We start from the raw sequence: 23,188 nt of genomic DNA, 5'->3' as shown, positions 1-23,188 counted from the left end.
CTCGTTCTGCAGTACAGATTGCCATACAGTGCGCTACTTTAAACAACCAGTCAGGCACCCGACAGATATCAGTGGCTGAACGTTATTTCCTAGGCACTATAATAAAGTGTGCTAAGTTTTAGACGCACCGTTAGAGGTGGCTAGCAAGCCAGTTAATAAGGAACAAAGCCGAGAAACAACAGCAGCAAGCAGGGAAAAAGGTCAAGTCTGGACAAAGCACAAGTATGCAATGTCAGGAGTCAACGGCAAGGAGACAAATTTTGTTTTATTTTGAGCGCCTCATGTTACCCTTCCTCTCCACTGAAATACTTCAGTCATCCCCTTAACCAAACCGAGTCTTGAGGAAATATCCATTAAGTAGGCAGACTTGATGTAGATTTCTGCATGGGAAACTTAATAAGTCCAGATTCTGTACCAATACACATATGCCAGCGAGCCATTGTGAAATAAATCCTAACTATCTCACAGATCTAGATTCGTAGAACAATCTTAACACTGGCATTGATTAGCATTGTTTGGCTGATTCTCGTACCTACTCACAAGATTCAATCATTCCACGGGATACCAGAACACAGTAAAAATATCACAATGCATTGTACTATGGTTACCCGAGGTAACGTGACGCTGATTGCCTACTCTTAGTACCAACATTGCTAAACAAGACCTGAGAACCTTACCACTTCCATTAAGTGTACCTACTATATGAAAGGCATTAGCATAAATGAAGTGTTAAAACTTAAAAAAAGGACCATTACATACGTTTTTCGGGAGATCTAACCAGATGATTATATTTCCTTTTCGAGATCCGCCCCCATCTCGGTCGGAAAAACGGGTTGACTGAAATTGCGGCTCAGAGCTCCAAGCTTCCTCACCTCAGCAGGCTTGCTTGCTTCCTCCTTCTGCACTCCACTGTGGGGCCACAGCCGGTCCGCGCCACCTCTGTTTGCTCCACTTGGCACCTTCACGATTCGAACGACACTGGAGTGGACTGGCAGGTGGCAACCCCTCTCAGCCAATCCTGGCGCTGCCAGCAGCGCCAGGATTGGCTAAGGGCACAGTTACTACTCGCCTGCCTGCCCATTAGGAGACCGAGGTTTGAGCCTTTGCTCAACCCTCGCTCTCCTAATGGGTATGCGCCAGCAGAGCAGAGACTAGTGCGCATGAGTGGGCACGGTGCGAAAATTTGCCCTCCGTTCCCACTCATGCGCACTTGTGCTGCTGCCTGTTGCTCCTGCCTCCTGGTCTGACAATCATGTCAGTCAACATGACCTCGGACCGCCCACCCTCTTCAGACTCTGAAGGAGGTGGGCGGTCTGACGTCATGCTGACTGACATGATTGTCAGTTAGTTCTCCCTCGGGCCGGGCGTCTTTGAACTTAAGTAAACTGATCCAGTTTACTTACGTTCAGAGACGCTGACGGCAGGGGGGCTATGCCCCCCACGCCCCAATGGACGCACTGCGCCTGCTCTGATGTTCCTTCTCTGTTCCTTTGTCCAACTACTTTTCTTAAGAGTTTCCTTTCGAGTTAACTTTTACTAACTGAATAGCATTATCTTTGTTCTCACGTTTAGTAATAATATCCACACATTTCAAAGAATGTTCAATCTGTTTAGCAATGGATATTACCTCCTCAAGAGTGGGTTCATCTTTTGCCATAGATTACAACATGCTACTGGCAGACGGTGGGGAAAACGTCAACAGAGCCACTGGGTGGACTATATAGCTTACAATGAGACAGGTACTGATGAGGCTGATCCCATCTCCTACTAAAAAGAAACTTAGTAGAAAGTTAGCCTACTTTTAGCAAAACATTGCGTAGCTATAAAATGGTTGCTGGTGGTTCCTCAAGACATTCAGACTGGCTTAGAGATGTTTCTAAATGGGCAACTGCTGAGGCGATATGTATGAAGCATGTCTTCAGGGATATTAAAAATTGGGAGCTGATTTGAGGGCATGGTCTGGTTTAAGAGAACCGCAGGAGAATGCCACCACAGGGGAGCCCACAGTACGATACACACAGGAGCCACACTATCACAATGGCAGCAGAGAGGGTGCAGGGTCCTGTTACGGGCAAGGTTTCTCCCTAAAGATTAGTCACAGTATGTTAGTATGCAATACCCCTTAGTATGTTTTTAGGGCCTGGCACAAGACCAGTGGGGGGAGGGGGGAATTGTTGGGGATTTGTTTACCCGATCGTATTGAGGATTGCATCAAAATGTTGGAATGTAAATCTGTTGATTATTACTGCTGCATGTTGTATCCTATGAAACCTCAATAAAGATCACATAATTTAAAAAGAGGAAACCAAGATGCAGAAAATGCTCGCAAAATGGGCCATATTGCAAGGTGAAAACAAGGTGTCAGTTCCCACACTACAATATATCCTGTAGCTGGTGGCTATGGAAATATATACACCTGTGCTGGCTGGCACCAAAGATAGCAATCCCCATCAAGAGAGCACGTTCTCAATTGGTATGGACCCTAAACTTCCTGCTTATTCCAGAGGCAGCCTTTCACTGGAGAATTAAAGCACCCTGATGAGGGAGAGTGAACCTAACCTAAAGGAAGTGTTCAGTTGCGTGTGAGGGAAGTGTGCACTAGAATCTGCATGAGCTACCTCTCGAAAGGGAGTCTTGAGCTATGGTTGAGGACGCGTGGGTTACCATGTAAGAGAAGGTTGCATTCTCTCTCAAGAGAAGCTTCACAACAATATAAGGTACGTGTTTACTAGTGAGTAAACAAAGCATGCAGAGGCCCCTTCCGAACCTTGGGTTACGTGGCTACGCAAAGCAATTAAATCATTTTCTAGCAACGTGAAACCAGCACCTTTCACTCTTCCCAGACTCTGTTTACACAGGGAGGTACAGGAATACAGCTGTGGATTCTGGGTCAGGGGGTAGAGGAGCAGGTGGGTGGAGCCAGGCCTAAGTGCTTTAGGGAGGCGCCCGATCTACAGGTTCCTGAGGCCAACCATGCTGCACTGGCACTAGGTACATCAGAGGTTCTCAACCTGTGGTTCAAAGACCCTCAGGGATCCGTGACACATTCCCAGGGGGTTCGCAGACAGAAGTTTTAAAAGCACTGAAAAGTTCCTTGTATGACCAGTAGTTTTTGGGCAACAATAAAAGAGTCAAGATAACTCTAGTGATTAATGTACCTGCTGGAGAGAGATGGGTGTTTTGTTTAGTGGCAGCTTTGACTCATCTATGGTAGCGCACATGGTTAATATACCTGCTGCAAAGATTGTGTACCATGCATTTTAAAGAACATTATTTTATGTGCAACGCTCAGTGGGTTCCGGCTTTTGTCACAAAGATTATTTTGTTACTGTGCAGTTCATAAGTTACGAATGTAATCTAGCACAGTAAGCTATGAACTGCCATTAAAGAGCTGCATGCAAACCGCATGGTACAGTTTAAAAAGTTATGTTTTTCCCAGTCTTTCTTTATCCTAATGTTGCTAAAAAGGTTTGTGTGGGTAGAAATACATTCTTATTAAAGTCAACCCTAACTACTGTGTTCTGTTCTGAATCCTGAGTTTGTGCTTCTTAAGACTAAGCACTTTTTAAAAAAAACCTACAGGTATGGATGACATGTGAATCCTACACATTGTAGTCCCCTTTGCCTTATGTAAAATTTTCTATACACTGATTTACATCTGTATGATTCATTGACACTGTGTGTGATATAAAGTGCTCCGACACCCTACACTGGTATAAGAAGTGCTATAAAACAAATGAAATACATGTGACAGACGAACTATGGAGAGATGAGAGGCACTGCTGGAGGGTGATAGTGAGGGAATCGTTGAAGAGCCCCAACGAAGATTGTCCTATCCTGGAGTATAGTAAGGTAATCAATCATTCACTATGCTTTAAAAGCTAATAGGATTGACTATAAAATGAAAAAATGTGTTGTAGAATGCACCATTTTTTCCCATATTTACTTGGGGGCACAGCCTCCCAAAGCCCCCCTTTGCATATTTTTTCAAAATAAAATAATAAAATCTTTAGTAATTCGAGTACTTGTTTGGTGTGTACTCGTTTGTGTATTTTTGAGAATGACTGCTTCAATGTTTGAAACGTAAATCGTACAAATTGCTTGGGGGTCCTGGCTGCCAATAGTGGCCCAGTGGGGGGTCTTCAGGGGTCAAAAGGTTGGGAACCAATGCTCTACATCATGTGACAGTGTCTGAGACCCTGCTCACTGCTCTCTCGCCACTGAGGTCACAAGGAGTCATACTGAGGCCATCACTGCTTGTCTAAGGGGCTCTGAGCCTGGTGACCGGGTCCCATCACGCCCACCATATTACAACTCTCGAGTCCCTGCCTATACCTAGGGCCACTAAAATTATGCAGCAGGGGAGGACAGAGTTATACAGAAGGGTTGACTAAATTATGCAGCAAGAAAAGGCAAATCATGCAGCGTGATGCGGCCCATTTTTTGATAGTATTTCTTCACAATGTTGTCATTTTAACTCATGGAGACACTGCCTGCGAAAATATTTCACTTTATTAGCACCAATCAATCTAAAGTAGCAATTAGCAACTGATAGGGGACAAGTCAACCTTTGAAAAGGGACTTACGCTGCGCAACAACACACGTTGCCTAGTTTTAGTAACTTTTGATCCGTTGAAGCTAGGAATTTTTTTTTTACTTCAAATCTGCAGATTGTGCAGTAGATGATGATGGATTATGTGGAAAACACATACTAATCCCAAAACGCCACAGCATCTCATTATTCCAGTGGACCTGCCGATAACTCACATTGGGCGGTTAATCGTAGAGACTGCACTCCCAGCCCCTATCTCTAACCACATCCCTTCCTCATGAAATCTTCCCAAGCACAGTCCATTGCACTTTGATTTCTGATCCCATTATTCCAAACATGAAAGTTCTTAAACATAGACACCTGGTAGTGGTACCACTAGGGGTCCCAACCATTGAGCTTTTAGTGCTGCCTGGGTAACAGCGCCATAGAGGTGCCCTCTTGCTGCTAAATATTCAATATTTGTCCATTGGTCTCATGAACCTTATCCAAGTTGAGCCTAGAGGTCTCATTCAAGACCTCCCTCCCAGACTCCCCACAGCCACCACCAATGAACCTTTAATTCTGACCCATTACACCTACAACAGGAATGTCGGCATGCAACTATATATAAAGGCTGCCCTGGTCCCATAAACCTCTCAAATCGGAGACTCTAGTGTCCCCTCATCCCCTTTGAACCTTGACCCTGGGTAACTCAGTAGGTCCCCTTCACCCAAGAATTGATCTCATTATAGTTACCTTAGTAGCTCACTCCATTCACCTAGCCTCTCTGATCCCCAGTACCATTGCACGTACCTCGTTGGAACCCCGAGGGCATTGAGGCCCAATCCACATGCAACAAACATGTAGCTTACCTCAGTGGACCCAAAAGGCACCAACTTATCGAACCTGGCACATTACACTACCTTAATCGACCGTCAAGCACCACCCATGTAACGCCCACACTCCGGGTCCCGCACTTACCAGAGCACCGCCGCTGTACCCATCACAAGAGAGTGTACAATGGACACAGTGAGGTTCCGCCAGCGCCAGGTACAAGTCTGGTCTTTCTCCAACAGTTTGGGCCTCGGAAGAGCACGGAGGAGCCTGCCAATGAGCAGGAAAGTCACAGCGGTGCCCAGCACCAACAGCGTGGGGGACTGAGCGAGAGACATGCTGCCCTAGCACCAGCCTGAGGGCAGCCAGTCGCTCACACGGGACACTACGGCGGGCCCTTCACTCAAGACCCCGCACTTTCACTCAAGTCTCTACTCCTGACCACTCCTTTAGGACCCTGCTCCACTGTCACCTGCCCATCCCTCAGGTCTCTTCTTCCGCCCCAAGGTCACCCCACCCACTGAATGAGTCCCCGCTAGGACCAGGGACCCTCGTGTGGCTGTGGGAACGGGGCTGCCGCGCTCGCGTCCCTCGCTGTGAACTTGTCGCTAGGATGGGGCTGTGGCACGCCCTTGTCCTCACGGGGGGCTGGAATGGGCCGCCCGCTGCCTGCCTGTTGTGGTGCGGTTGCTACTCGCGATCTGGGCTACAGTTCAGGGCTCTGCCCACTTCTGGTATTTATCTTCTTTGTCCGTCGGATCGACCCTCCCACTCACAGAAGTCATTATATTATTGCACACAATGTTTTTGGGGCTGCCAAACCCTTTTCAGCCATGCCTTCGGTTTTCCGAGCAGCTTTTAATCGAAAGAGGCTGGTTTGGCCTCCTTCCCACAGTACCAAAATCACTGCGCAGCCTACGCCTACCGAAATCACAACCAGGTTTCATTGTATACTGTAAGTAGAAATCATCGTACTTCAGCTTTTCCCGTGGCAATCTGATCTCCATGGCTGTACCACGGCTAATCACAATGTTTTTTGAACTGTGAAAAGTGTTTCCCAATATTAGTCGGGATATGACAGGTAAAGTACAGATAGCAGCAGTATGGAAAACAAATACAGCCAGCCCTTTAAGTGTAAATATTGAAGTGTAGGTATTCACTGTTTCGGAGTACCAGTGTGTTCCTGAGAAGTACCAGAATTCTCCCATTAAATGAATCGCAGCAGTGCTGAGAAGTCCAGTGACCCTCCCTTTAAATTTTATGAAATGCGTGCATTCAGTACCGAACAGTACCTGCCCAATAAAAGCGGACACAGCCTCGCAGAAACAGTACAAGCTTCTGTTTAAAAAAGCACAGGACCGTGGGCAGCTGACTTGCAAACTCCTCTAACAAGAAAACAAACAACAGGTGCTCTGCAGGTAGCAGCAGCACGAGGTTACTTACTTACAACAAGAGGACTTGGCACACGGGGGATGTAAAGTGGGAGCGCCCGATTTGTTATCCCAGAGACTTCAGCACTCGTATGCCTCCTCCAGAGTTTCACCGCCTCCCTTGGGGCGGGACTTCCGCTTTCTGTGGGAAGCCCGCACCCACAAAGTGACTGGACGAGAAGGGCAGAAGGCGGAAGTCCCGCCCCAGGGGAGGCTGTGAAACGCTGTAGGCACGTAAGAGGAGTAGAGGCCGCCGATGCAAGTGAAGGAAGCCCCGCGTGACGGAGCCTGTAGCCCGGTGAGTGGGGCGGGTGGGGCTTAGTTGTAGGGGGGTATGTGTGTGTGCCTGCGTGTGTCTGTGTGCGCCTGCGTGTGTGCCTGCGTGTGTGTGCATGCGTGTGTGTGTGTGTGCCTGCGTGTTTGTGCAAGCGTGTGTGTCTGTGCATGCATGAGTGTGGCTGTGTGTGTGCATGCGAGATTGAGAGAGGCGAGAGGCCAAACATGCCAACATTTCAGGAAAGCAAAGTGGGAGATTTTTTAAAAAAATCGGGAGAATGAGGCCTTGAATCGGGTTACTGACGTGTATGGGCTTTGGAAGTGTGCTGCTGCAGGATCCGACATTTGAAACGTAAATGCACGTTTTTTTCGTACCTTTCAGAAGCATGGAGCATAAGGCAGGCAGAGAGGGTGATGCAAGTGTTGGACAGTGGCCTGGTTGTTGGCCGTGCATGCACCCCCCACCCCCCTGTGGCAGCCCGGGCTGAAACAGCCCCCCCCCAGTACTTCGCAGGTCTTTAAAAGACGATTCCCTTGTTAATGGCGCTTTGTTGGTTTTTCACCCCTTCGAGAGCCCCTGCACCGCCACTCTTTATTGAAAGAATTAGCACTTTACACAATACCAACCCCTATCAGCTGAAACCCACGAGGAATCGGGTTTTTGCTTGTAGGAATCGGGAGGCGGGAGACTACCCTTGAAATCGGTAGTCTCACGCCTGAATCGGGAGGGTTGGCATGTCTGGCGAGAGGCTGACTTGTTCACAGTTTCTGGGAAGCGCGTTCACAGACCAGAATCTGCTCGTGCACTGGTCTGTACCACTTGGAAGGCAACACAACCACAATAAGTCTCGTTGGCGGCAGCGCTTCGCGCTGCAACGCCAAGCGAGACCTGAAAATTACAGTAAAGCGACATAAAAACTGCATGTTAGAAATAAATACAGAGGATTTTAAATCTCTGTTTAAGTATCTCGTCCCCATCCTTTCAGAATGCAAAATTTACACAATTTTTCTCTGGGAAAGAGTCAACACCACTTTTATGTAGCTTAAGACAGTGTTTGCAAACAAGCGGACATTTTGAAATGGGAACAATGACCAATGGTTTTCGTACTGTAGCCATCTTAGAATGGGGCAATCCAAGCCTTACAGCATTGTAGGCATCTTACCAGTCGACAAACAGATATGCTTTACATAATAGCCGTCTTGTCGGGAAGACAATGGTCTGAAGCATGTACATCTTGGTTAAAAGTATTACACATGCCTGTCCAACAATGCAATAAACACTTGATTATCTTCCTATTCGTGGTGGTCAAATGACATTTAAAATGCAGCACAAGCTGTTGTGAGTTTCTAGTATTCGTTGAAAAAGAACTCAATGATGAATACAAAACGTATACGCGAGTATGAGCCTGAAAAAAATGCTTGCGCCCCCCCCCCCCGCTTTCTAAAAAAAACGTCAGAGCACGCTGATTGGTTTCGGTGCCACCATTGTTCCTTTCATTCTTATGTTATGCTACACTTTGGAGGCAATCATTGGCATGGATAACAAAAACGGACTTTGAAGCAGACTCAATGCGCAATTGTGAGGTGGATCCAAAGCAGACATGTTGGAAGTGCTTTGATTGTAAAGAGAAGGAGGCTAGAAGGTAAACTCCAACACAGGGTCGTAAAATAGCCATTAATGTTTTGTAGTGTTCGGTACTCAGTGTTGGGTTTGTTTAAGCTTACAGCAGTACAAAGGATTTAGACACGTGTCAACACATTTTTTTTACTATGAGAGGTGGCTTCAGTATTTCCCTGAAGGGAAAATACATTGGGTCAACTTACCCGTTGATGCTGAGAAGAACGTTTCCTTCATGGTAAGGGAACGGATAAAAGCCCTACCGAAAAGGGCCCTCTTAGACGTGTACATTTACATCAACTTTCAAGTCAACCGAAAAAAACGTCACTAAATTCGTACAATTACCACAAACGTATGTAAAATCACACAACGACATATTTAAATTGTATTTCAAAATGTATGAGTTTGATGCTTACAAACGTTTATTGAATGATATTGTAACTGTTCACATAATTCTTTTTTAGGGCATTGCCAAAAATTACATTTTTTAAAAGGGACCTAAAGGTTCCCGAGTCCTATGTTGTGAATGAAGAACAGATAAAACTCTAAAATGGCCGCATAGTGTCTAATGCTTTATGAAAAGGCTTTTATTAACTTGTCCCTCCTTTGTTTTTAGCTTTTACCGTGGGAGCGCGGTGACGTTACGCGCCGGCGGTTGGCGGGCGGCCATCTTTCTCCCCCTCTGTGTCTCGCTGGTTGTGTCTTTCGGGCGGCGGTTGGTGCTGCAGAGCCCGGGCCTTGTGCAGTGGAGCGGGGGACCGCTGTACAGTAAGACCAACAGGGAAGGTGAGGCATGTATATGGGTACGGGGGCACAGTGTTGGGGAGACTGGAGGAAGATTAGGGGGTTGAGGGAAGAAATCGACGAACAAGGAAGGAGGCCCTTGAACCCTCTGTGTCTCTTAATCAATGCCCATTTCTTTCATGTCGCTCGTCATTTACTTCACGCTACCCATCCCATCACTCACTATTCTCTCACTGGGGGATGCCTGTTTGTCTTTCCCTGTCACCCGTCATTTCCACTCGCCATCTCATCTTTGAAAGATGCAGGTATGCGATTGTGAAGAAACCAGGCATTTCCTTAAACGTTATTAGTCCTCTTCTCGCTGCCCGCTAGCCCCCTCCGGTCACCGGAATAATTAAGACATTATCTGCCAATCTCTGAAAGTGGCTAGCACATGACTGAGAGGTGACCGTGTGTGACTGTTGAGCATCTTTGGCAGGTGCTATCCTTTATATACTGGTTCAAATTAGAAGCTGCAGGCATGTTCAGAAATGACAATGACTAAAATTAGACTCTCCTCCATATGTAAACACAACTCGGTGGCATGCGGCTGCCTATGCAGTCAGATTAAAATGCTACGGCCCGGGCAACAGGTCCCACTCTATCAGGACTTTAAAAATGTAATAAAATAAATAATATTCTCACTCTCCACTTTAGATAAAACGGCTTATTTGGGGAAAAATGGGGCACAATGGCCCGGTGTGTCTACTATATCAGTTTATTACTTCATGGTTATCAACATCTGGCCGTAGCCAAGGACTTCAAAATTCGTGCCTGCGATTTGTCTTTCTCGACCTACGCAACATTGCACGTGAGGAAACGCCGGCTGCTGAGGCTACAGACTTTAAAGCATGGATCCTGGTTTATGATCTGCTTAACTTTTATCTATGATCGTTAAATATTCGTATTACCGCCACTTCATCATCTAGGTCTTTTAAACTGCAAGGATGCATGCAGTCCGCTATTTTGCCTACCCATGTCATCATCAAATTTGGTTCAATCAATTAATTCATTAATTGTTTGATAGATACTCATGTTTATCGGATACTTTGAGAAATACCAGTCTGCATTTAAAAAATGAGCCGCTTTTGAGTTGTTGCCAAATTAATGAACATAGACTGTAAAAACGAATCTCTATGGTGGTGTTTCGGAAACAAAATAACTACTGCCCTTGACTGCATCGAACCTTTTCCTCTGGTCACCCATCATCCTCACCCCTTTTTTTATGTCTTGCCTAAAACACTCTATTGGAGATATAAATCTTAAAGCGTGCATAAAGCCTACCCATTGCTTGCAATTGGGGGCTTTGTTGTCGCTTTTATTGGCTTACTTCTTAGTTAGGTTTGTGGGCTTTTGTTCTTTACCCGGTCTAAAGCATTAGCCTACTACTATGCAAGTCCAACCCACACTTTTTCAGGCGCTACGTTTTCTTTTTGTTTAAACACTCTACTAGAGTGCATGTGTTTTCCTGCTGTCTTCCCAATTTGTAATGTTTTTCTCACCCCTGCTGCGTTCTGTGCTCCTTTCTCTCCCATGTCACCCTCCCCACACATTGCCTTCTCGCTCGTATGCTTTCTCCCTGTCCGCTCTACATTGTGTTCTTTAGCCTGTTTTCTGCCCCACCCAGAAGATGAGACCTTTTGGCTTTGCCAATGCTTGTTCGTTTTTGCTCTCATCTTTGCAACCTCCCCTTTCACCCCTCTGTCCTCGTCTGACACCCACCAAATCTCCATCAGGCCGAGTATTTCACTCGCCTTCACATGTAAGGTCCTGCATCCCAAGAAAATCTCCCACTGCACCCACACTGCCCCCACAAAAAAATCTCCCCTATTTCTCCATTTATTTTACATTGTTGACCCTCTTGTACCTTAACTTCGTTCTGGACCGCCTCCCGTAGGTAGCTCTGGCGATCACTATTGCCCTGACACCCCCCCTTTACTCGTCCATTGCTCTTGCCCCTCTCCTTCCTATTATCTCTGGCCACCACTCTTGCTTTCCTTCTTTTAGATCAAGCCAACGTTCTTGCCCCTTACCTCCTTAAGCTGTAGCCATTGCTCTTGCCCTTCCAACCCCTACCCCTCTTTTTAGCTCTAGTCATTACACTTGCTCTTCTAACCACTCATTTTATCTATGGCCCCTCTCTTGCTTTCCCAGCCCCTCCCTCTCCCTTTAGCTTTGGCTCTCACTCCCAACCCCCTTTCAGTTCTGGTCATTGTTTTTGCCGCCCTCCCCTTTTTCTGTCGGTATCCTTTTTGGTCCCTCCCCGTGGTGCCTTTTCGTAGTAAGTATATATCTGTGATCCTCAGAGCGCCAGTTTTGTTCTTAAGCAAAGTGAATAGCGTTGGTCCATAGCGCCAGACATTTTATGTTAATTGGTTTTTGTTGGGTTCCTGGCCACCTGCATAGGATTCATGGTGTTTCGGTGACATGAATAATTGCTTTACAGAGTTATGGTAATGCAGAGAAAAGCCAACTCTTAGCATTACATGTCGTAATAAAAGACCGCCAGGCGTATAGATGTGAATTTGCTTTAGGGTAAAAACATGAGAGCGGCCAAAGATTGTACAAAGAAACCACATAGAGGTGCAGAGGAAGGTATGTTATTAAATCCAGTAGAGTTGATATGGTCTAACTAGTTATGGTTCACGTAGCAAGACACTTGCCAGTCATTGAGAAATGTGATATTGTTCCTTAGCTATCTTTAATGAAAGGTCCAGCAGAAGAAAGCAGCCAAAATATGAGGGTAAGAAAGTCTATGGCCAACTGGACTTCAGGGTTTTGCAGTGACGAAACCCTGTCTCTTTTGGTCAATGGGCATTCAGTTAGAGATGCACCTTTGTGCACACTAATATCACCTCCGTTATGTTTGAATTCAGCTAGAGCAAATGAATGTCCAAACACCCTTATACCTTAGTTGAAACATGGCAATTGGTAGATTTTCAGCCTAATAATAATAAACTGAGTGTCATCTGCATTAAAGAAGAAACCGGTATTAGGAGTGGATGAGACTAGCTATAGGCTAAATATGAATGATGGGAATGGCAGACACATAAGGTGGGGTCACCGATTGGAAGTGGTTAGTGCGAAAATATCTAAACCTTCAAAGCACCAAGTCTCTTATCTCAGCGACTCAGAGAAAGGAGTAGTCAACAGTCAAAACACAGCTGATCAACTTAGAAGAATGACGGAGCTTTCATCATTGATGCATATGTGATAATATTGTTTCTAAAAAAGGTCCCACTTTATCCTTCTCAATTTCTGATCCTCTGCGGGACCTTTTATGTATTCTTGCAATGATTCGCACAAAACTCCTTAATTGTGGCCAAGTTGGGTAAAATGGTTTGGGTGGCCCTCAATAGACTGGAATAGACTTCCCAGGCCTCCTAGAATAGGCTTCTCCAACAAGTTGCACATGAACTACTGGTAGCTCAAGCTACCTGTGAGTTACACTCCTGTGTGTTGCTCTCCTGTGTTCAGCCCCGCCTACTAAGTTAGAAGCTTTTGCTTGGTTGAATTAATATACAACCAACTCTGGTTGTATACCAAAGCTGAAAAGTGAGTATTCCAGATGGAAATATGTGCGTTTTCAAAGCCAATAATTTCCCCAAAAATATTTAAAACGGATAAATGGTAATCATGCAGCATATGGAGATTATTACTAATATTACCTTGGTAGAATTACCCCGGTGCCAAGGGCATTGTAGATGTTGCCGTTATGCATTACCCTTGTAGAGCCATTCAAAACAGACGGCCTTCTTTACGTTATTGCTGATAATCCTGCTCTGAAGTGATCACGGCTAGTATTGCATAGTGTGGCCAATATAATATTTTCTGGTATGTAGTTCGGAATGATTTTCACTGAACACAAGTAACTCTTACTACTGTAAACATTGGAGAACCCTGTCCTAGAAGAAGAAAAGATGTGCATACACACACCTGCTCATATTGCACACTACAGATTCTTGGAATGTAAGCTCTTCTCGAAATCACTGCCCCAGTTACTCAGAGATCTGCTTGTCACTACTGCCCTTTCTAAACTTGATTTTCAGCCGACCCCTACAGCCTTGCACTGCCCCCCCCCCAAAAAAAATATGCCCTCTTGCTCACTTATCTTCAACCAGTCCCATTTGTCTATGCTAGATTTGAGCCTTACCTTCCATCTGAACCAATATTCAATTTCTGCTTTCCTCTCCAAGCCCTGCATTGCTCTCCCACCAAACTGCTTTGCTTGCCCCACCAAACTCCGAGGCCCATTTACCATCATGTCATATATTTTTTTCAACCCCTAATTTAAATATCACTTGACCCCAAGAAGCTCTGACTTAACCCTTTTAAACTAAAGCCACATTCTCCTGCGACCAATCCTATTTTATTCAAAGTATTAACACGTGCATCATGCCCACTTAAGCCCCAAAACCCTCCCTTTGTTAATTTACTGTAATGCCCAAATTGTACTTCCAGACAAAATTCCCTCTCATTGGTGAGCTTATGTTACACCCTTATGGTTAGTCCTCTGCACACATTATAATCTGTGTCCCACCCAAACTGGTTTAAAACAATCTTCCCGTGGCCCTCAAAGGAATATCCCCCCGTCCCATGCCTCTTTGATGGTACTACTTCATCCCCCATTCACCCTGTTTCTTATCTCTAATGTTGTACTGGGGCCCTTTTCAGTGTTTTCATTACTTTCCTTCTCAGGGTTTTCTACTTTAGTCTTTCTTCGTGTAGTGAGGTGACTTTGTCCTAAGCAGTCTTCTACACACTGTTTGGAGCAGTTTTGCTCGAAGTTGTTACTTTAGAACCAGCATCTCATGCGAGTGCACAAGTTATGACAAATTTTTATAAAATATTTATTTCATTCCGCATTGGAATTTTCAGAGGGGGATGGGGGCTGTCGAAGCGAACATTGCTCCGACGGCTAACTAAACTAGGTAAAGCGACATAATTACTTGGTGTATGGATCTTTGAACACACCATTATAGTAAACACACTTTACTAAATACTGCAGTTGCTTCATAGCAGTGAGAAACAACCCTTAGTACCATTCTTTCCAAGCAGCTGTGGAAAACTCTTCAGAACCATTGTATGTTAATGGATATATATATACATAGCACGCATATAGAATGTTATATTAGCACTAGATATGTCCTACTGATTTAAACAGAAGCTTTCAGTAGCTTCTAGGAATGTTTAGGGGAGATTTGAACTGCTGACACAAATCTCCCCAAGAATTCAGTGCTTTGTCTGCAGCAATTAATCATTTGCTATGCAATAGTTCTTGCATTTGTGAGAGTTTGTGCTATTTTGGCATTGTAAGTGACAATGCTTTTTATTTTTCTGTTTTGAGAATAAACACCTAAATAAAAGGCATTTTCACTTACAATGCCAATAGCTCAAACACTTGTGAATGCGAGACCTATTTAATTTCAAAGAAGCAGCCGCCATTGTCCCGGCCTGCTTGGTAAGTGAAGGTGCGCGTGGCACGCTGAATGTTGCCGGAAAGCATGTCATTCCTGCAGTAGGAGAAACTCTTAGAAAAAAATAATGCTTACAGATACAAATATTCTTAAGACCTACCGTGTAACAGCAGAAGTAAAAGCTCCTGTCCTAATGGGAGGTTACAAATGAAGACAAGGCAGTACCAAGGGGTGGCTAACAAACCTAGTAAAGAATCAGTAGCCAGCAATTGCGAAGGACAATGACACAAGCCAATGACCAATATGTGTGAAGAGTGGATTGGGCTTCAAGTACATTCTCGAATACAGCATGCCTCGCAGAGCAGCTCATGCAGTGCCCAGGCTCGACCTAAAGCACGCTCCTTTCAGGATGTGGTTCTTGCTCTTGGCACATCTAGAAGGTATGGTGAAGTGGAACTTAAATTGCAAACAGACTTGGACTAGGTGAATTTAGAGGAGATGACATCGGGTATACCTTGCTAAACCACTGGATGTACTAGATCCATGGACTTGATGATTACCCTACTTGGAATTGGCATTCATTGTAATTGTAATAAAACCAGCCAGATATGCAGACGTTTTTAGACATGGGTGGTATCTCGAGCAACAGTATTGTGAAAAAATTGATGACTTCAAAATTCTAGTTGGGGCAGTTAGGAAAGATTCATTGCTTCTTACCAAAAGAGATCGGACTGGGGCATTAATAAGTGCATGAAACCTTTTATCAATAAATGGCAAAAGTCTTTAGTTGGAGAAAGCCAATACTAGCTGCTTTAGCAATCTGATTGTCAAAAACATTAGGGTACCCACATTTTGTACCCCCTAGTGCTATCTTTATAGATTTTTTTATCTGGCCAGGCTATTGTCTCAAATGCTTGGGAGCTGGCTGGGGAAATAAAATAGCCTGGTTTTAGTTTCATACAATTACTGACATCCACCAGCAAACTCAAGTAAGATTGATGGCTAGAGGACAGGTGTTTGAAATCATGGGAAACCTGAAGTCAAATTGGGTATTCTCTGCCTTTATATCATATCTGTCCCCCGTTTAAGTGTGCAAAAGGGTGCATGTAATCATTGTAGTAATGGTCAGATTTTGTTTTTAATACTTTTTTTTTGTCATTTAAGTCCATTAACAAACTAGCAACAACCTGGACGTGATAGCACGCCATTTCTGTCCCACTCTGGAAACCGCTAACCCCACCGCTTAGTACTGTTGGAGGTGGCAATACATTATACAACAACAATTAATATCTGGGGGTCTGAGAACGAGTCAGTAAGTCAGACAAATAGGACCACTATACCAAGATATACAGAACATCATCAGTGAGAGAGAGTAGGTAATTACAGGCCAAGTCAAGGCTCAAGAGTATGTGGAGAAAAATATTGTTCCCATCAGAAGCCACACTGTACCGCCCTTGTTGTCATCATTTGGATTCTCCTTACCCAGGAGACGTAACGGCCAGTAAGTTGTTACCGTGACCGAAATGTGGTATAAGGGCAGAACAGAAAGGAATGTAAGTGGCTAATGAAAAAAGCAGTGTATGGTGGTTAAAGTGAAAAGTGAGGAGTAATAGTAAAATTAGGTGAATTGGGTGGAGAAAGAGTTTTATTGATATCCCCCAATCCCTAAGATTAAAAGGCAGGTGTGGGTGCAGGTTTTAAATAATAACCGCACTTTAAAGTGGTCGACATGTTTCTGCATTCACAAGAAAAGAGTTTCTAATGCATTCTTCAGGACCTAGTTGGGAATACACTACTGCTTTATTAATAATGGTTGGAAAATAATGAAAAAATATCACCTGGGTGTCCCAGGCGTGCTCAACCGTATACTGTTAATGCATAGTGGCATCAACATGAAAGACAAACAGACAGACAAACGAGGAAACAAATGGACATCAAATATTATTCACATTGTTCCTGTTTTCAATCATACTGAGAATACAATATGTTCACTCATACTAGGACGCAGTCTCTAGTATACACTCACCCATATATGTTGGTTGAGAGGCTTCACCCCACCTGGCTGCAGCGCAGGTAAAAGGAGCACCGCTCTAGAGGTAATCATAAAACATTTAAAGAGCGGTTTCATAATGCGAAAGGAAATAAAATAGAGTTTACTTGGAGACAAGAGGTGGTCTGAACCTCTTATGCATCAATTGATGATTGACTTGTAGACTCCCCGCCGTGATCTATCAAACCCAGATAAGACGGGTACCAAATGTTTGTGCATACAAAGTCTCCCAAGTTATACAGATATCTATGTCCCAAGGTATCTGGGTCCAATAACAGTACCTGATTCGTGCGCCTCCAAGGCCATCTCCAAGATTTTTGCGAAGGGCCCCACAACGTCCAGGAGCTTGTCCTGGCACCCCCTCCAGGCACAACCAATGCCCTTCTTAGGGTCTTTGGCAAACTTTTTTAGAAAGGTCAACATGCTAGTCTGTCAGGGATTTCTGCGACCCTATCTGAGATGTCAGGTCTCGGACACTGTGACCGGAGTCTGTTCCTTACCTCTTTGTCGAAACTCATATGGAGGGTCGTGCAGATAAGCTGTAAACTCCGGCGCTGGAAGCCAATTGGAGGATCTCCATATCGGCCGGGTTAAAGGTAAAGGGGGTGGACACAGGTTGAGCAGGCTCCACATTCTTGGATTTCTTAGTCTCTTCCTAGGAGGACTCATCAGGGGTGTCCGTAGACGTAGTGTCCGTAATGGTATCAGTGTTCAGAGCCTTGGACTTACTAGGGTTGGGAGCAGGCAGGGAGGACAAGGTGTAGGAATGAGGCCAGGATTCAGGGTGAGAACCATCAGAAGCTCCGTCCTTCTTAGGGACTGCCGGTGAAGTAAAACCATGGCGCTTAGCAAATTTTTCTAACTGCTTAGTGGTAGGTTTCAAAGCAGTCACCAGCGCTTGTTGTACAGTTCCCGGAACGGTCTTCTCTACGGCCTTGTTGACAGAATCCTGGACCGAGGCGTCCACCTCAACAATATTATCCTCAATGGAAGGATTAGGCACTTCCTCTTCATAAACAGCTTCATCCTCCTCATAAGTAACCCAATCCTCCATGATGGCGCAAAATTTATAAATGGACCTACTCATGAGGAAATATAAACTGAGGGGAGTAAATGGGGAAGGCAACCCACAGCACAAGCAAATCACCAGGCACCTAGCTCCTCAGCAACAGCTATAGCCAAAGTTCTTGCAGCCCTCAGGGCGTAGGTGGTGCAAAAAGAGCAGTAAATATACACTGGAGGTGTGCTCTCTCTCCAGGCCCAGCGTTTTTTTCAGCTTGCCAGGTGTAGGTGTTCTGCTCCGAGAGGGATCCTAGGTAGAATGGCAATGAAAATAACTAAACTCCGGCTGTAGCGATGTGCGTAGCCCAAATGCTACCAAAACCAGCCCAATTGGGCTAAGCATATCGAAACTCAGGGGAAAGTCAAAATAAAACGCTTCCGGCCAATAAGGGGGTCCTCCGCGCACTGTATATATGTAAATCAAGCCCGGTGTTGGCGGGGCGGTGCCGGTGGTACTATAATTAAATTCGGCTCGCATCGACCGTTACAATGCAGCGGCCCGCCAAGCGGGCGTAACCAAACCGTTCCCGCTGACTGCGGGGAGAGCAGAGGCGCCCTTCCTGACTCGGCAGGAGGGGCGGGCAGCGAAGACCGGCGCGCGATGCGAGCGCAAAGCTAGTCGGCACCCGACCCCGAAAGGACACACCGTCAAGGCCCGCGCACACCCCCAATGACAGCAGGGTGTCGCGGCCGGGCGAGAATGAAATACCGCTGCAAGTGAAGGGCAAGGTAACACTAACAGACGATAAAGTGTACACAAAACACTGACTAAGCGTGCATATAATATTCACAATTAAGCTCATTAGCATACAATCGTAAGGCAAGAAGTAAAAACACTTAACTGGCTGCGTGAGCAGAAAAGAAAGAGGAGGATATCCCTTATTGGCTGGCTCTTATGGTCTAGGACCGGACGTGATGTGGTGTTTGTATCATGGGAAATGTAGTTTTTTATGTCATACAAAATTTTCATTGGCTGCTGTGTGTAGCAATACATGAAAGAGAAAGTATAATACGAAGCCTCCGGTCCTGTAATAGAATTCCTTGGGAGAGGATTGAGGCTTTCATTTCAGTTACCAGAAAGGAACGGCTAGTCTAGTTAGTTCACAAGGTATTAATCAACTAACCATTCAGGTCAGCTGCAGAGTTGTGGGTGGACTAAAACATGTTGAGCCCAAAGACCAAATCTGTAATTGCTTCTCAATGCATCTTGTTCACTCTGTCCCCTTTTACTATGGATACCTGTAATGTCCCCCGGCCGTAAGACTTTTTGTAGATACCGAGGTGTGGCATTAGCCGCTAAATAAAATTAAAAACTGCATCATCATATAATGCGTCTATCCTTAGATGTACCAGACTGCTCAAATTGGGTATTAGGCCTTTTCGTTGCACTTATTGTATCAAATAGCATTTGATATGGACCTCTAGAAAATGTTTTACACTGGCTGAAGTCATTTCCTTAGTGGTCATAGTTCAAGCTAAAGTATTCATGCAGTAACGTTTTTTATTTCGGGCCAGATTGTCACAGTAGAAGCAGGTTCCTTTGATAAAACGCAGTATGAGATGGCACAAGCATAGAAAACATTTGTTTGGACCACATAACCATGTGCCATCTGCTAGATTAACTGATCAACAAATCATAAAATGCATATATGCCCTAACGGCAAAAGGGCAAAAAAAGTTATACAAATATGTACTGTTTAATCGTTCACAGATTAAAACCTGAAGCACAACCCTTTTCAGCAGTCTTTTGTTTAAGGTGCAGCATATTGTCTTGGGTACCATTCAGCAGGTCAAAAACCCTTTGCACCTTTAATAATTATCTATCGGAATGATGCCATCTCTTTTAGTATCCATATTAATGTACCTGGGACATAACATTCAAAGGCTGCTTTAATGTTTTGGAGCTGTAGCTAATGTAAGTTTGTCTGCATTTATACAGCTTCTCTTGTCTCTAGTACTTTCCTATACCCTGGTCAACCCATGATTGATCAGGCGATGAGCTTGTTAAATTCAAAACGATGTTACTTTGGACAGCAGCGAGGGTGCCAAGTTTGCTCTTATCCTAAATCTATGAAGCAAAAGTTGTAGCTTAACATTTTTAACTGAATAAAATCAAGATGATTAAACTGATTGAGACCAAAAGTGAGAGCTTCACAAGAGAATTACAGAGAGCAATATGGGACACTCACTTTTGATCTAGTAAGCACTCTTGCATGCTTAACGCTTCGCATATACTTTGTGACCCTGCCCACTTTTTGGCACTTAGAGTCTCATAATGGGTAGAAACTGTTTAGAAACGGCCTAATAAATTATGCAAATTCTTTTTCTATAGCCATTGTCTCCAGGATTTTAGCGCTATGGAACAAGTGTTTATTTTATCAACCACCCAAAGATCAAGAGCTTAACTTGCCCTACCATGCTTGATGTATGACTCGAGTAGGTTACAAATCTATCCAAGCAGTAAGAATTTAACCCAACTGAGTTACCTTTTTAATGGAATTGTTAAAACTGTATGTCTTTGGTGGTGAAACTTGTATTCCTCTTTCCAAACCTGTGATTGGTAATTACTTCTGAGACTTGCACTGCCACATGGCTTCTGTAAATGCAAATTCAGACCCAGCAGCTTGAACTATATAGAGTGAAAGACTTGTTGTTCAACGTTAAAGAGATATTTATTTCTTTAGGACCTATTATTCATTCTTTAAAATGTACATAGATTGGTCCTTAGTTCTGCCCGGGTAAGGATTGTCTCACTTCATGCTGTTGCCTGTTTGGTCTATCAAGCCACACACTTCCTATAGAGTGGTTGTATTGCAATGCCTGCAAGACAATTGTACATCGCAAAAGTACACTGAATCATCTCACAGTAATATTAGATTGCATAGATGCACCTGCACTTGGGTTTCCGCCCCACTCGCACCCTCTTCTCTGAGGAGTACTCCTCCTACACCCACCTGCTGGTCTACAGCAACGGGCATGCTCTGGGTGGGGGCTAAGAGTGAATCAAGGACACTCACTCCAGGAGAAAGGTATTCACGACACCCGGGCCCCCAGGGGCCTCCCATTGGTAAACTAGGTGAGTGCCGAAAGCTGTCATAGGGGCTGCTAAGTCCCTGAAGTCCATTGTTAAGAGTACCCAGGTGCACCGTGTGGGTGTTCTAAACTGAGTGCGGGGTACTTGGGGTAAGCCCCAGCTCTCGGGAGCTAGTGTTGGAGCTCAGTGTAACAAAATGATATTGAGCTCGGTTTAAGGATTTAGCCTCGGTGCTCAGTATATAAGGAGCTAGCTTTAGCTTCTCTGTCAGGAGCTAATATCGGTGCCAAGTGTAAGGCGATGTTGTTGGAGCTCAGTGTATAGAGCTAGTATCTAAGCTCGGTGTAAGGATGTAGCCTTGGTACTCCACATGTAGGGATGTGGACACCACAGGGGTGGGTTGCCCGATGGCTGCTGCCTTGCTCGCCCCTTAATTGAGTGTTTAGGTGGTCCCCTGAGACACAGGGATATAGATTAGTCTACTGGGAGCGTAGGGAGGGTGTGAAGGCGCAAGAGCTGTGGACAGGCCCTGCCTGCTTCTGTCCTTACGGTTGCTAAGACCTGACTCGTCCAGCAGTTGTCATTCTCCTGAGGCCTCGGAGGGCTGGCGATGCTTGGCCAACTAGTTACTGTCTCTCTGGAGGTGTAGGAGCCACTTGTCTGCAGGCACCGACTGCATCTGCCCGGTGTGCCGATCTACTAACCACCGGGTCCACGAGGAAGCTGCACTCTAGGAGAAGGACTTTGTGGCTCCCGGAGAATAGCCCCGCCTCCCCAGTGCGTTTCGAGCCACTAGACCCTCTGGCAGCTTCCCAGCACCAATGCCCTGGGTGCTAGAGTCCTTGCAATGGCCAGAGCTTGAGTGTCCGGTTCGGACACCGGCCCTGCAGTGACGGGCCTGCAGACGAGGGGCTTCTGCCCTGCTGTGGCCGGCGTCTGGGTGGCCTTGCTGTCCTGTTAACCCCATCACCAGGTCGACCCCAAGAAGTGAGCGCCTCCAACGCTAGCGACCCGCTGGACAAAACCTCTGCACCCGAGCCCCACAGCCTGAGTCTGAAACAACCGACTGTGCCTCTTGCTCCACAGACCCCCACCCCTTCAGCTTTTATATAGCTCCATGTTTCTCCATTGTGTTTTAACGGGTAATGTTGGAGGCTTCCGTCGTGGGCAGCACATCTGCGCTCGGACACACTAGGGCAGGTGGATTCAGGCTGCTGGTGGTTCTTTAGACCTTGGCCCCTAGGCACCTTAGGTCAAGGAGAGTAACCCTGAGAATCGGTTGTAAGTGTACCTGTGCAGTGGATGTTTCTCTCATGGGAAAATATTGCTGTTTTCGAGTCTCATGCCTCAAATCTGACAGCTGTGATTTTTCTACTGTTTTACCTGTAAAGATCCTTCACATCGAAGGTACTTGCTTGATTCCGATGATGGTGTCTGAAATTATATAAAAATGTGTGTTTTTCTGAATTGGTCTCCGGTTTCTCTTTGAGTGTGGCTCAGTTGACTGTGTGTACGGTAGGTGTTTGACACTGCTCTCTGGTGGGACAGTGCTGCTTGCCCACTCTGCCGCATACAGAGTATCTGGGATTGTTGGTTTGGGCCCTCTGGGCCATTCGGGGTTGTCGGGACTTTCTGAGTGGTGCTCCTCGCTTTGGTGCACCGCATGGAAAGCTAGCTTCCTACAGCCATCATGTACCATTTTGACAGTTGCTAATTACTTTTATTACAATTTCTTGTGAAAGGACCATAGGCACTTTATTCAGCGTTTTTATAATTTTTGTGACTGTTCATAAAGTTTACCAACAGCAAATGACATGTAAACATTGATGTCAAAAGAAGTTGACGTAGAGAAATATGTCTGCCACTTTGATAACGGAGGAACTTTTTAAGTTACTGAAGCCCCTAGCATAACTGTAACTTTAGAACCATTAATATTCATGTAACACAAGGACAAAGTGTCAGTGTTTTTGAATGGTGAGTGCCACCTCAGAAATGAATGATAAAGGACATTACTGTCATCCTCAAAAAGATAGTTTGCGCTCTTGCTGGTCTATATTTCCATGGATGGCAATATAGACCAGTGTTCAAGCAGCTAAACTAAGGAACTCTTTACCCCTCAACATAAGATAAACAAATAACCAACCACCTTATCT

At 45.2% G+C, this 23,188-nt stretch overlaps 1 protein-coding gene across 1 annotated transcript in view; it reads left to right on the top strand.

The window, feature by feature from the left end:
• The first annotated feature begins 9,372 nt into the window (after positions 1-9,372).
• The window catches only part of LOC147666283 (protein PRRC2C-like), a 240,013-nt gene continuing 226,197 nt past the window's right edge, over positions 9,373-23,188 (top strand). Inside the window, exon 1 of the mRNA XM_086949160.1 lies at positions 9,373-9,475. The gene's annotated coding sequence lies outside the window, so the exon portion shown is untranslated. The remainder of the gene's footprint in view (positions 9,476-23,188) is intronic.

The sequence above is a fragment of the Lissotriton vulgaris genome, unplaced genomic scaffold (genome assembly GCF_964263255.1).
Source record: "Lissotriton vulgaris unplaced genomic scaffold, aLisVul1.2 SCAFFOLD_1167, whole genome shotgun sequence".
Classification (NCBI taxonomy): domain Eukaryota; kingdom Metazoa; phylum Chordata; class Amphibia; order Caudata; family Salamandridae; genus Lissotriton; species Lissotriton vulgaris.
This window is presented reverse-complemented; position numbering and strand designations above follow the sequence as displayed.